Raw genomic sequence first — 11,197 nt, 5'->3', positions numbered from 1 at the left:
AAAAAAAAAAAAAAAAAAAAAAGAGCTGATTGCCGTGCATTATTCTCCACATATAGCGCTGTCTGAACCCCAAACATGTTTTGTCAAAAAAGCCGGTTTTGTCCACTTTCAAGGCATCGTGAGTTCACGTTTTACTGCAGAAGCCGACAAGCGCCCTTGTTGTTTTTGGACAGAAGCCGATATGTCCAATTTAGCGAATCAGCGCGCTGTATTCAGGTCAGGTGGCAAGGCTACTTTCACTTTGAAAAGACGTGCTGCTAGCTGAGAGGATTTAAGGCATATGGAGGGATTAATAACCATCGCAGAAATTTTTGTGCCATCATCAACTTTCTCTATTCAAATAACAGCTAATAGACTTCGTAGTAATTCATTCACTATGAACATGTAAAAGTTTGCAGTATTTAGGATATTTGCCATGTATTTTAAATAATAATACTAATACAATATAGTCAGCATTAAATTACTAAGCAGTTTGATGAACTTTCTGGCCTTTCATTCGAACACTTGCAGGTCCAAATCCTCATCTTGGTTATGCGTCTCACCAGGAAATCTGCCTTCAATCTTCAGTCCCCTCTAAAACGAGCAGCTGCTTTCACTTCCCTTTTAATATTTGATAAAGAATCACTTAATATGCCACGAGCTCTGTATGGTCCAACACAGGGGCTGCTGGGGAGGCAAGAGACGCTGGTACACTGATCTTCAGTCCCATTGTGAATGAAATGATTGCCGTTTACGGCGATGCTGATCTCCAGCCAACACGCCTTGGCATAACGGATCAGTGACGTACGGTTCCATACAGTCCGCCGAACGTGTTTCAATAAACACGGTACAAGACGCAGCGGCTAGCAACATGCACACCTCTCACGTGTGAGAATAAGCAAATGCGGAATTCACTTAGTGTGTGTGTGTGTGTGTGTGTGTGTGTGTGATGCCAAGTTTGCGTTTTACACAAAGGCAGTTAAAGTGCAGTGATATGCCTGCCGCAGAGAGCATTAGAGAGGGATGAAAATATGAATTCTGAGTATGACGCTATGCAGGCTAAATCATTGATGTCTAAATCAAACACGCGCGCGCGCACAGTAGCATACGTTCTCATATACTTACATGCACAAAGAAATCAGACAAAACAAGACGCAATGTACTGACGTGAGAGAGCAGCCCCCACAGAAGCAAACATTTCATGCAAATATCCTCTACGCGGGCGTAAGAGAAATATGAAAGCGCGAGCGTGCAGAGAAACACACGGAATGCATTTATTCACACGTACCCCATGGGACCATGTGGAAGGAAGGAGGCCTAATAATCAACAGCATAATAATGGAATGCACACTGACACACGCATACGCTCGCATGCACAGACGCACAACTGAACAGGGTGTTTGCAAAAAGCACATTCATAAGTGTCTGTAACTACATGGCGCAGCAAGCCAAAAACCCGTTACGCTACACACGTCTGTTCCTGTAACCTAAAAAAAGGTGTCAGGATCCACACAACCGATTTGTCTGGGCAATCTTTTCCTTCACCAGACACAGTTCACACAAACACACACACACACATTCCCTCTCTCACTTTATGTCTGTGCCCATGTGCTGAAGCCTGGTGTGATTGCGTAGCGCGCAGCCAGTCTCTTCATCAGCTGATCACTCAAAACGCACAGCCCAAAAGGGGGGTGAAAAGCGCCCAGTTTTTCATACACAAATCAATTGCCGTTAGGATGTTGAGAGAGAGAGAGAGAGAAAGGAATAACTGCGAGATGCCTTTCTGTTAGTTTGTCCCTGTGGAAGGGCCTGCAGCTCGCTTTTCTCTCTCTCTCCCCCCACTCTCTCTTTCACTCTCACTCACTGCATGTTTTAATATCGACTGTCGCAATCTGGTTTCTTTTCCTTTTTTCCTTTCCCCCTCTGCCTCTCTTTTATACTCTTGTTCAGTCTTTTTTAACCGCCCCTCTGTTAAAAGAAGCGGGCTCCATTTTTGTGCCTATGCAGATGTTTTTTTGCAAGCTTTACTGACATCTTGAGAGGATTCCAGGGTTGTTAATGTGTTGCACACTCTCTCAAACACACATGCACATAAATTAACTAATGGCATGTTTGTATCTGCGTCTGGGAGCTTTTACAACAGAAAAAAAACAGAGATTCTGGTGAAAACATTTGGGGCTATAAATATTACCAGATAGTCCAAACATAATACTTCTGTCTGCTTCCCTTTGAGAACTGAGACTAATAACTTCTCAAAGAGACTAAAAAGTAGTTTCACATGTAGCTCACAGATGTGGCATATGCTTAATTATCCTTATGCTGTATTATTGTAAGGGCTCAGTGGTGTCCTAATATTACTTAGAATGTATTCTTGTTCAAATATGATCGGATGATGGCAGACCTGAGACACATTTATTTTGAAACAATGTTGCTGAATTGGTATGGGTGTGAAAATGTGCTGTATAACTAACTAAAAACATAAATAAAAAACAATAGATAACTGAAATGGTCAAAACAGACCTTGAGATAAAGCTGAAAAATTTGTGCCGGGGACACATACACCAATAAAAATAAAACTGGCCATGTGTGTATCATATTTCTACTTAAAAGTAATCTCAGCAATAAACCATAATAACTCTACATGTGAACAGCAAAATAACATACAAGAGGTTGTGATAGTAAGTAAAATCGGCTCTATATAATGTAATGTGTTATCAATTTTTGCATTATGTAATCTGGTTTTAAATCCATTATGAAAGTTCATTTTAATAAATTGCCAACATTTTCTATGAGGCTAAATTGCCATCTGTCCTCAGAAATCCCTGTGATGAGTCATATTTCTGCTTTCAATATTTTCCATAATAATTTTCATGAATGAAATATGCCTCTTAAGAGTCTGTATAAAATCAGATGCAGTTTTAAGATGCAACGTCATTCATGTAAATTTGCCATGCCAACAGCTTCATTACAAAAGCCATTGTTTGATTTATCAAATAATCTTATATTTCTAACAAGCCTCTGAGAAGTATCAATATAGTTTTTTTACGGAAGAGCACATTTTTAGTGTATGCGTGTGTTGTGGTATGATTACATGCTGTCATAATTTTACATTTCATATGCATGTTTTGCTATCAGGTCGACAAGGGCATTTTGGTAAAACATCTCAGGCTGTTACTATGGCAACACCACGTTTTACTGACTGCAGACCACACAGAGCTGTAATGCTATAGCATTCCATCACAAAACACAGACACACACTTTGTCGGACACACTGAGCTGAACATTATCAAACACAATGAGCCACTGAGCTACATGAAGATGAGCTAAAATCCAAAGACATGCTGAAGTATAATCAGTGAAGATTTATTCAAGTTAATGTAAGTCAATGCATGCATCTTATATAGGTAATGTGTCAGGTATCAGTATTCCAACACAAAAATATAGCTGTAATATATCAAAAGCTACACAAAAAAAGCAACCCTTCTAAGCTAATCTAAATGAATGCAGCCTTTAAAATCAATTTCTCACCACAAGATATTGTTTGTGTAATAATATGGGCTGTATTTTATCTGACAGCCATCTTTTTCAGTACAGCTGCACTGATTCTACATAAGTATTGAATGTCAGCTGTTGTCCTTTTCACATGTTATTCTTTCCTTATTCTTAAATAAAAATGTCCTTCATTTTGTGAAGAATATCTTTTGTCATGTTAACAATTGCAAACATGATTGTGTAACTTCAAAAATGCTCAGACTGATTGTCATTATGCAGTAGAATGTAATGGCATAAAAAGATTTCATTTAAAAGACTAGATCTCACAAAAATCAATTAAAAAAAACTGTCATCAGTTGCTAATAATTTCCCCTCCCCCTATTTGGAACACAAAATATGGGGGGAAAAAGGTACTGGCTGCTCTTTTTCATGCAGTTACAATGAATGGGAAATGTAGTTTTAAAGCTTTAAAAAATCATGAATAAAAATGGGGGGAAAAAAGGTTGGCCAGTGGTTATTTACATAATGACAAAATATGATGTCTAATATTTTGTATTTTTTGTAACTGAAAAAAAAAAGCAAGATGCAATGGCAAAAGACATCCGTCTGATACACATAGACGCAGATATTTTTGAATTGTCTGATGTATTTTTCAGCCTCATGGCTCTCAAGAGATCCTCTCATAAGATTTGTGATATGCCACTGAAAAGCAGTATCATAAAAGTGGTCCATTACTACTTGTGCTCTATGCAAGTATTTGGAGTTTCATCATGTTTTCATATCCAATTGTAACAAATGAATTTGAAATGACAAGCTCTAAATTCAGATGATGTCTGAACAATCAAACGGCCTTCACACTGCATGGCATTTCTTATCAGGGTAATAATTACCCATCTGTTTGGGTTGGGACACCACAATTCTCTACTGGGTTAAGAAGAGCAGATCATAGTCAAATGACATATGTTCACATATCCAGACCAGTTTCTATAAATGCCTCGCTGAAAGCATTCTAAGCAGCTGTAATATATGCCTCAAGAAGGCCAGGTGTTTTCAAAAGCCCCATTTTCTGTAATTTCATCTAAAAAAAAATATACAGCACAGGCAAAGATCAAAATGTTTATATATTTTGTCTTCCGAGGGACCAGCTAAAGTTCCTCACGAGGAGAACAACTTAATGAATAATGAATGTCAATATGAAATTCCACAGAATTTTCACATTTCTGTTGTTTCATTTACATGGTAAAACCACGGCACTTGGTACTTAATTATTACTATATTCATGTTACCATGGTGCTTTTTACATGGTAATGCCATTGTACGTTTGGTATTTTCGTGTAATGTTTTGATACTCCTTTGGTCGGAAAATGTCTTTACCTGCAGTAGTTCACTACATATACAGGTGTTGAACTAGACAAAGACCTACTTCATCGCTGATAAACGAAAGATTAATTCTAGGCAAATAATCACTTCCTGCGATCTTGTGGTTCTGTTTTAAAGCATTATCTTAACCGTTTCACGGAGTGAGAAATGATCAATTCAATCAGTGTGTGAACAGCATGTGAGCAGTCGAGAGCAAAACGATTTAGATCTTAGTTTGGCCGATTAAAAAGAACCCATTCAATTTCACTCATGAATCACTGGTTCAGATTCTAATCGAACACATGATTTTCGTCCGTTCGATTGTTGCAATAATAATAATAATAATAATAATAATAATAATAATAAATAAATAATATTACTTTGGAGATTTGTTCCTCAGAGAACGACCTTCCTCATGTCTGCTGATCATCTGCAGTCCAGCTTTTCACCATTAGATGGCATTATAACTGTATGAACTCTACAGATCTAGAATACAACTTGAGAGCAAAGTAATGCAATATTTGCAGTAAACACAAGGTGGTGATATAATCACATTTATTTACGTAGGCTATATATGAACATGACATTTACATTTCATTCATTTTTATTAAGAGTTCTTAAAATCTATATTTTTAGATTTTGGAAATGAATAGTGTATACTTGGTAATATATATATATTACAAGAAATTAAATCAAGCTTTTAAATGTGGAAAAAAGGTTTATAATCCTAAAATGCATAAAATGTATATATCACCTAAAATGAATACAAAAAATTGTTTTGACATGCAGTTTACTATTATAGTATAACAGTTTTGAGTTAATATATAGGTCTTTTTTACGGTCAGTCTGCATAAATTGTATTTTTATATCTGGGAAATATAACTGTCAGTAAATAAGAAAATAGATGATGTGGCTTATACTGCCAACAGTGAGTGCACTGCACTTTTAAAATGACTGCTCTCTTTAATATTACACCTCATTACACTGTATGAAAAACGCAACCTGTCATACTCATCTCAGTCATATGATTGAACAGGTAGTTCAGAGGGGATGTCTGAATGGATGAAGAGAGCATGGAAAAATGTCATATCAATCAGAAGAGCTTATGCGTGCAACAGGCGGAGTCTTGCTTCGAGGGGATCCCTGTGGATGAACATTCACAGACACAAACAGAAACTGTTGTGCAGCTAATGTGAGTAATTGGTCAAATATGTTATTGGTAAGTAAATAAAATGCTATAAGAGAGTACAGATGAAGATAAGGAATAGTCATACCCTAGGTTGGCCCTTTGAATAGTTGACATGGGCATAGAGAAGCATAACAATGTCTTTGTGTCCAGCCTCCAGAGCAATGGACAAGGAAGTGCTCTCATCCTACCAGCACACAGACACCAAATATACCAAGCAAAAGCACACAGACACATTTAAACAAGAACACAAATAATAATAATAACAATAATAAATCATTATTTTAAATCTTTTCTCTCAGATAGCCATGTGGTTACTCACATTGTCAGTCAGTGTGGCATCACAGCCTGGCTGGGCCAGTAAGAGTTTGACAATGTCAGCATGGCCATGTTCACCAGCACACATTAGAGCAGTTGACCCCTCATCATCCTGGATGTTGACCTCTGCCCCAGCAGCCAGAAGAGCTCTGACCATATCTAAACGCCCATGACTGACTGCTAGCATGAGAGCTGTCTGACCAGCCTATTGAGCAAACAGTACAGTAAACACAAAAAGGATACACAGATATTCTTAAGCAGAAACTTATGGAAGCATATAGGTAGCGAAATTCAATTTAAAATGCAATATTCAAAATGGTTTTACTACAAATACCACGTTAAGCTATGGTTTATGTACCATGGTTAATTTATGGTTACCATGATAAGTACAATAACCATGTTTTTTGTTTTTATTTATGTACCATGGTTAATGTCGTAATTAAGGGAGCAAAGCACTGTCGTGTTTTTTCTGGGTGTTTATCTGTTAAAAATTAATCGACTAGTCATTTTAAATATGTAGGCTAGTTTAAATTAATCCGAACTGAATGAATCTAAACGAGTCTTTTGATTAACAGAATCGCAAAATTTGAGTGAGATTAATAAAATAAAATCCACACTATTCGCGGTAGTGTTGTATCTCAAGTTTTTTTTTTTTTTTGTCGTTTGGTAATAGAGGCAATTACTTATGGAAGCATATAGGTAGCGAAATTCAATTTAAAATGCAATATTCAAAATGGCAATGTATTTCTGTATTTAAATGTACATTTTCCATTACCCATACATGCAAAGTTTGTTGCAAAAGGAAAATTAAATTATATAATTTACTTTTGCTATTTCCAACAGTAGTCTTAATATGTAAATTGCATACGAATTTTAACGCTTTAGAAGTTGCGAAATGAAAATGTATAACACAAATTTATTTGATATGTAGCTGCTGTGTAAAGACTATAAATGGACATTACAAGCATTACAATAAAAATATTTTATACCTAAAATAGCGGCCATGTTTCGAACGATCCAAACGTAACACGCTTCTGCCAATCCCCACCTTGAAGCAATGATTGACTGAGGGTGGGCGTGGTCAGCTCGGAATGCATTTTCAAAGCCGCACTGAATTTTGCTACAAATATCCCACGGCGTCATGATGAAAATGCAATCCTAAGTGTTCTAACTGTTAGTCTAAATGCATTTTACTACCATTTCTGCTTGGACATGTTACACATATCAAATAAATTTGTGTTATACATTTTCATTTAGCAACTTATAAAGCCTTCAAATGTGCATGCAATTTACATATTAAGACTACTGTTGGAAATGGCAAATGTAAATTATATAATTTAATTTTCATTTTCTTTTTGCACCAAACTTTACAAGTATGGGTAATGGAAAATGTAAATTTAAATACAGAAAATCATTGCCATTTTGAATATTGCGTTGCCATTTTGCATATTGCATTTTAAATTGAATTTCGCTACCTATATGCTTCCATAGAAACTGTTTTCTCTGTTACTCAAATAAACAGCTCAATATTCAGTCAAAAACACAGACTGGCAGATACCTGGCTGGCCTTGGCATTAACATCTCCTCTGCCAAAGAGTTCTTGCACCACCATCATGTCGTCTTTCGTTTCCACGGCAGCCAGGGAGGCAAGCATTATGGGAGTATAACCGGCCTTATTCTGATGATCAACATTACATACTCCTGCATGAGAATAAATCAAGACCAAATGAATTATCTACAATAAATAACATTAAAGGAGCCACAATTGGCACCCTTTTTAAACAGTTAAGTGTCTCTCAACAGAAGCATTTAACACTCCTGTATGAATATTTATTTTATGTATATACATTTATATATAAGTGTGTGTGTGTGTGTGTGTGTGTATATACACACACATATACATACGTGTACATATATATATATATATATATATATAAAATAAATATTCATACAGGAGTGTTAAATGCTTTTAACTAAAGCGACTTACAAATGAGGACAATAATAGAAGCAACCACAACCAACAAAAGGGCAATAATATGTAAGTGCTGTGACAAGTCTCGGTTAGCCTAACACTTTATATATATACATATAAACACTATTACAATAAGTGTTCTATTTTAATACATATGCTGATTTGATGCTCAGTAAAAAAGTATTAATTCTTTGATGAATAGAAAGGTCATAAGAAAACCATTTATTTAATGGATCCTTGCTGAATAAAAGTATTTAAAAAGTATTAAAGTATATACCAACAAGCATTGTTATACAGGTAAATAAATAGTAATAATAGTAATACAGCTAAATGAAGGTGTATAGAATTAACAGAAAAGTTTAATCTGGTGTGCTACTTCACAATAGATTAATCTAGGATTATAAGGTTAATAGGTTTAGGGGTACCTGCAGCAAGCAGAATCTTTACTATGCTAAAATTAGAGTGTGATACACTGTAGTGGAGGGCTGTGTTGCCATTTTGGTCAGCCATGTTGGCCACATAGCACAGGACCTCTGGCGAGACATGGCGACAAGCGAAGAGAAAGTCCTCCACAATCTGTGGGCATGCCCTCTTCTGACTGGACACACAGAACCACTCCTGCTGCACTGTACTCAGACAGGAACGCTTTTACAAAGACAAACAGATAAAATGCAAAAAAAATCAAGACAAAATTCCGGGTAGCGTATCTGTGTAAACCACACAGACACATTTTAGACAAAATGACACCAAATAAACGAAGCAGGCTTAAATTACTTCTAACACAGAAAGAAAATACAGCAACACTATAATTTTAAACTTCCCAAAATCCCACAGAGTACCGAACAATCTGATTTATATGCCAGTGGGTAATTATGGGATGAGTATAAGAGTGAGTAAACATAGAAAACATCAACAACTGAGCTTTTCAGACTGAAATACAGCTCCACAATACATTATAAATTAAGTTTGATGTGCCCTTCTTTTGTTTTCCTGTTGTTGAGTTATATATTATGCACCTTGAGAATTCATTCCCACAAGTTTCATAAACATGTTTCCTCGCTAAAGCTAGATCTGTCTGAGATGGTTCAACACTGTTGTTGTTGTTGTGTGACAAAGTAATTGAACACATTAGGAGCCACTAACAACATTGGTTAAATGATTACTCCGCAAAAGTCAGAGAGAAGAAAAAAATTATGAAACCTCTACAATCTATTAAACAATAGTGATTTAAAGTCTAGGAATCCTTCTCTGATAATAAAGAACATACTAAACACATTCATTCAACAGACTTTAAATGTTTTAGACTAAGACTCCTCAGAAAGCATCTACTATACAGTAACTACTAACTGAAGAGGGAAAAAAACATGGAAACAATAAAAGAACTGACATTACAACCAGTGTTGGGCAAGTTACTTCCAAAATGTAATACATTATTCAACCATCTAATTCCAGTAACAGAAGATAGACACTATTTTACCCGCAGATTTTTTTCTCTGGTGCTGTTTTGCGATGTTAGTAATATGTTGTTGTAACTTGCGTTACTGAGATTGTAACGAGTAATAATATTACCCAAATTTGATTAGTAATGCGTTATATTACTGCGTTACAGCAAAACGTAATATACTACTGTAATATTATTACTTTTGTAATGCGTTACTCCCAGCACTGATTACAACACAGATCTCTTGTTACTGCTCTGAAACTCACCAGTTCTGTGTTAGATATCACCTTGCTGCCATTGAGGTGAACCTGCAGAGTCTGGCAGGCAGAAAGCATCTTCTCACTAAATTTATACCTACACAGTAGAAAACAAATGTACCATGATAACTTTTGGCTAAACAGTTTCATCTTGCACTGATAAAAGAAAACTTGCTATAAGCATGAACCTTTCTTTTCTCTTGGGAATCTTCATTTTATCTTTGGTACTCCCCTCTTTCTCCCTCTTTTCTATTTTTTTCTTCTCTTCATCCTCAGAATCACCACTCTCAGACAGGGGGTCCACAATACCTCTGTGTATATGCAGAGAGAAAGAGAGAGATGTACAATTAAATGTACAATAGGTATGAATAGCAATGCATACTATTCAAAATTAAAAAGACCTGCAGTACACAACCAATCTGGTAAAAAAAAATCTTCAGTTCAGCATTAACAAAATCATGGGACACTGAGCTGAATTTATTAGTTATGATAAAATAATGAAAGCTTTTATTCACCCATGTGAGGCAGGCTTAGAGTTCATACTCTTCGTGGACTTCAGATTGGAGCTTTTCCTTTTCATGATGGACCTGAGACAGCGATCAACACTGGGTGAGCCTGAAAGAAATGACACATCATATTTCCAATTAAATAAATAAGATGTGACAATATATGACTCAATACTGTTTTTCAATTAAAATTGCTGGTCCCACTTCATATTAAGTGGCCTTAACTACTATGTACTTACATAAAAAAAAAAGTACAATGTACTTATTGTGTTCATATTGTATTGCAAAACACTTTTGCTGCTATTTATTGAGGTGGGATACGGGTAAGTAAATATAAAAAACGTACTTACAGTCTGTGAGTCAGAACAGCCGGCATTGTAGTCTACTTTTCCAGGATCAGGAAACAGTCCTCCATAAAATGTGCTGCACACATCTGGATATTTGGGTTGAACTGTTCTGGAACAGTGTTGTAAATACAACTTAACCACTGATTTCTAGTCGTGTCCTCTTTTGGAAGGCCAAACAAAGTAGTTTCACACGGCGGGCTAGAGTGAGCGGAGGCCGGCGGGCCTGAGTGAGTGGCGGTGGGTGGGCTTGAGAACGGCGCGGCCGGCGGATTCGACGAAGAAGCGGCCGGCAGGCTTGCGGCAACCACATGTGACGACCTCGGGCTGGACTCCGCTTCGT

General features: G+C 36.5%; 1 protein-coding gene and 1 pseudogene across 3 annotated transcripts in view; both read right to left on the bottom strand.

The window, feature by feature from the left end:
• Positions 1 to 1,593, bottom strand: part of LOC107726308 (probable global transcription activator SNF2L2) — a 6,792-nt gene extending 5,199 nt beyond the window's left edge. The window contains exon 1 of one of the 3 annotated variants that reach the window (XM_016535849.1): positions 1,571 to 1,593. The gene's annotated coding sequence lies outside the window, so the exon portion shown is untranslated. Of the gene's footprint in view, positions 1 to 464; positions 505 to 542; positions 905 to 1,570 lie in introns of those variants that run through there. The other 2 variants (XM_016535848.1, XM_016535850.1) reach the window with 2 other exon arrangements.
• A 4,027-nt stretch (positions 1,594 to 5,620) lies between these two features.
• Positions 5,621 to 11,197, bottom strand: part of LOC107726307 (KN motif and ankyrin repeat domain-containing protein 1-like) — a 15,685-nt pseudogene continuing 10,108 nt past the window's right edge.

The sequence above is a fragment of the Sinocyclocheilus rhinocerous genome, unplaced genomic scaffold, assembly GCF_001515625.1.
Source record: "Sinocyclocheilus rhinocerous isolate Xijiao unplaced genomic scaffold, SAMN03320098_v1.1 scaffold486, whole genome shotgun sequence".
Classification (NCBI taxonomy): domain Eukaryota; kingdom Metazoa; phylum Chordata; class Actinopteri; order Cypriniformes; family Cyprinidae; genus Sinocyclocheilus; species Sinocyclocheilus rhinocerous.
The sequence above is the reverse complement of the archived record's forward strand: the minus strand, read 5'-3'. Positions and strand labels throughout refer to the sequence as shown.